Genomic DNA, 4,615 nt, shown 5'->3' on the forward strand with positions numbered 1-4,615 from the left:
CATTATGTTAATGTAAATATACCTTCCCTCAAAAAAAGGTTAATCTACAATAAGATAAGCCTCAGCTGTCATGGGCTGCCTCTATAGAGGTGTTTGTTAGTTTCAGAATTCATAATAATTCTTTACCACCACGAAAGAAATTTAAAATGCAGCCATATATTTTAGCATAATCCAAATTTGAAGAGTTACCTCAGTATATTGAAGAAAGGTTGTTTCCACTTAGGGAATGAAAAAAAAAGAGTAATAAGGTTTGAATTCACACACTGGCCTGATAAAGCAGACTTCTGAAGATTTGGCAGCAGACGCATGGGGCTGAATTAACTTACTCATGGAAACCTTTACTGAGTTCTCTGCCTCTGCTAGATATTGGGGATTAAACTATTAAAACACTGTCCTTTCCATGTCCTAATTCTAGTAACTGTGAAGTATGCTATAAATAAGACCTTAATAGTTAACGGTAGGAAGAGACCAAACTTGGGCAGAAATCCCCAGAAGTAAAGCTTAATTTTTCTTTGCGATGGGATAATTCTTTAGTATTTCCAAACTTTAAGATCTAGGAAATTTGTTGAGAATTTCCATGACAGAGATTTGCTATTGTGTAAACCCAATCCAACATGCACAAAACCCACCAGTTTTCTACTTAATCTCAGTGTAGCTGTTTTACCGCTGTCTTACAAGTCAGTCAAATAGACTTTTGTGATAAGAACTAATCAACTTTTCTGCAGACCCATTAGGACTTGGGTTTATCAATCAACTGACAGTCTTCGGAAAAAAACCTTAAGCAACAATATTTAAAGGTATTCCACAACAGCAAATAACAATGGCAGTAAAGGTGAGAGCAGTATATGCTTCTTGCAAGAATAAGTATCACCATCTAAAAGACAGATGACCATTTACTGTCCAGAATCTTCACAATATCACATCACACTCATCACTCGAGCAGCATACACATTTTACTATATGCACAGAACTCCTACCCTTGAAGAACAAGGATGCCTGCGGATATTGACAAGAACAAGCAAAAGCAAGGAATCACAATGGAAATTCATGTAAGGACGCAATAGCTAGCAAAAATAGATCAATACCTTTGAAAAAGATCCCTATAGTAAGATAGAAAGTAAGAACCAAGCCATATAGTTAAGACATGTGCCTCAGAGCACACCTGATTTTGGTCAAAATTGCTAAGACATTTCCAGGGTAACAACAAAAGAAAACAAAAGGCTGAGGGGGGAGGGAGCAGCAGGGGGAGGATCTCTACAAGATCTGAAGTTTTTTTTAAAAATGGGAAGTCTCTAGTACTTCTACAATAATCTTTGAAATTGGCATTTATAGGTATTACTTCTTAACATATGTATATTTTTTTTATTTCAGAATATCACGAGGGTACAAATGTTTAGGTTACATATATTGTCTTTGCCCCACCAGAGTCAGAGCTACAAGTATGCTCATCCCCCAGACACTGCACACCACACCCATTAGAGGTGAATCTACCTATTCCCCTTTCCCCCCCTCGACCTGCCTGACACCCAGTGAATGCTACTACCGTATGTGCACATAAGTGTTCATCAATTAGTACCAATTTGATGGTGAGTACATGTGGTGCTTGTTTTTCCATTCTTGTGATACTTCACTTAGTAGAATGGGCTCCAGCTCCATCCAGGATAATACAAGAAGTGCTAGTTCACCATTGTTTTTTATAGTTGACTAGTACTCCATGGTATACATATACCACATTATATTAATCCACTCATGTATTGATGGGCACTTGAGTTGTTTCCACATCTTTGCAATTGTGAATTGTGCTGCTATAAACATTAGAGTGCAGACGTCTTTTTTATATAATGTCTTTTTTTCCTTTGAATAGATATCCAGTAATGGGACTGCAAGATCAAATGGTAGTTCTACTCTAAGCTCTTTGAAGTATTTCCATATTACTTTCCATAGAGGTGGCACTAGTTTGCAGTCCCACCAACAGTGTATGAGTGTTCCTATCTCTCTACATCTATACCAACATTTGTTGTTTTGGGACTTTTTGATAAAAGCCATTTTCACTGGAGTTCAGTGATATCTCATTGTGGTTTTGATTTGCATTTCCCTGATGATTAGAGACGTTGAGCATTTTTTCACGTTTCTTGGCCATTAGTCTGTCTTCTTTTGAAAAGTTTCTGTTCATGTCTTTTGCCCACTTTTTAGTGGGGTTGTTTGATGTTTTCTTGTTGATTTCCCTGAGTTCTATACAGATTCTAGTCAACAGCCCTTTATTGGATGTGTAGCATGCAAATATTTTCTCCCATTCTGTAGGTTGTCTATTTGCTCTCATGATAGTTTCTTTGGATGATCAGATCCCATTTACTTATTTTTGTTGTTGCTGTGATTGCCTTTGGAGTCTTCTTCATAAATTCTTTGCCTAGGCTGATGTCTATAAGAGTTTTTCCAACGTTTTCTTCTAGAACTCTCATAGTTTCATGCCTTAGGGTTAAGTCTGTTATCCATTGTGAGTTGATTTTTGTGAGAGATAAGAGGTGTGGATCCTGTTTCCATCTTCTACATGTGGCTATTCAATTTTCCCAGCATCATTTATTGAATAAGGATCCCTTTCCCCAATGTATGTTTTTGTCTGCTTTGTCAAAGATCAGATGGCTATATGAGAATGGTTTTATATCTGGGTTCTCAGTTCTGTTCTGTTGGTCTATGTCTCTGTTCTCGTGCCAGTATCATGCTGTTTTTAGTTACTATACCCCTGTAGTATAGCTTGAAGTCTGGTAAATTGATGCTTCCCAATTTGTTCCTTTTGCTTAAGATTGCCTTTGCTATATGGGGTCTTCTCTGGTTCCATACGAAGCATAGAATTATTTTTCTAGATCTGTGAAAAATGATGTTGGTATTTTAATAGGGATTGCACTGAATCTGTAGATGACTTTGGGTAGTATAGGCATTTTAACAATGTTGATTCTGCCGACCCACAAGCATGGTATGGTTTTCCACATGTTTATGTCCTCTGCTATTTCCTTCCTCAGTGTTTCATAATTCTCCCTGTAAAGGTCTTTCACCTCCTTAGTTAAATATATTCCTAGGTATTTTACTTTCTTTGTTGCTATTGTGAAGGGTATGTTGTTTTTGATTTGGTTCTCAGTTTGACTGTTGTTGGCCTATGTGAATGCTACTGATTTGTGTATATTGATTTTGTAACCTGAGACTTTGATGAATTTGTTTATCAATTCCAGTAGTCCCATGGCAGAATCTTCAGGATTTTCTAGATATAAGATCATATTGTCAGCAAAGAGCAATAGTTTGACCTCTTCTTCCCCTATTTGGATGCCCTTGCATTACTTTAAAGAAACGACCCTTTAAAGATGGATCAAGATCTGTAAGGCTTCAAAATTCCTTTAAGTATATGATACAAGCTACTAGTAATGTACAAACAACACAAACAACATTTGGTATGCTATTTGGGGGTATTCCTGAAGTCCATTCATTGACCTCTTCTGTAGTGACAGAAGCTCACTGCCAAAAAGCTACTCAACACCGTTTTTGGTTTTTATCTGAAAAATAACTTTGAGAGCTCACCTTGTATTTCCTGGACCTCAAGCTAATTGGGATTGAAGTTCCTCCCTGCTCTTCTCAACTAGAGGAACTTCCTCTAAACCCAGCTTCCCACAGATCTAATGGTTTCTTTCCACAACATTCCCTGGGCCCCACGGTCCCCTGGTGGTGGGAGACTGGCTTCCCCAGCCAACTGTCATATACCCAAACCACCTGCTGCCCAAGTAGTCTATTTACCCCCAAGCCAACAAAATTATGTTCAAGCTTACCCTATAAGAAAAGTAAGTAGCAAAGAGAAAGTGTCCTGTACTAAATGCAAATTAACTATGTGTCCAGGAGCAGGGCCTAACCCCATCATGGCCGTGTGTGCATACTGGACAGCAGGATCGGGCGATCCATGACCTCTCTTGATGTCCTTGTAAGGTTCTCCAGTTAGACTCATTTCTTAACCCACACCACAAACTCTGTGGAATTCATCACAAATCCTACTGATTATAGCTGGTGACCACAAAAGGACATGGAATTTGCCCTTACTCATCTTCTAGGACAGGTGGTGATTAAGAAAGATCTATTTGCTAAGACTAGACTGGGTTGTAAAAAGGAAAAAAAAAAAAAAGATCCACTTTACACAACCCTTACCAGAGATACGGAAAACCTCTGGTTTGCTGGTTACTATAAACATAATGCAAGAACTCTCAAACTAAAGCACCAGGCAGCATTATACTCCCTGAAAAACAAATCACAATCTCTTACCCCCACCCACCATAATGAATAATGGAAAACAATTAAGGAGTCAAATAAATCATCTTTTTTTTTTTTTTTTTTGACTACCTATCCCCAAGTTCTAAGTCATCATCTCTTAGGCATAATTCCTCCTCAGAAAATACTCAGTAAAACAACTGGGAGAAAAGTGCTTCAATTAATCAAAGAACTAAACACTTTAAACACAGCCATCTCTTAATCTAAGCTAATTGTTTCTGCTCATGAGAATTTGATTCCAGAACAGCAGGTATAAAATCCATTAGTTAATTACAAAGACAAAAGTTTCAAAGAGAAACCACAAATACAAAAG

The sequence above is a fragment of the Lemur catta genome, chromosome 10 (genome assembly GCF_020740605.2).
Source record: "Lemur catta isolate mLemCat1 chromosome 10, mLemCat1.pri, whole genome shotgun sequence".
In the NCBI taxonomy this organism is placed as follows: domain Eukaryota; kingdom Metazoa; phylum Chordata; class Mammalia; order Primates; family Lemuridae; genus Lemur; species Lemur catta.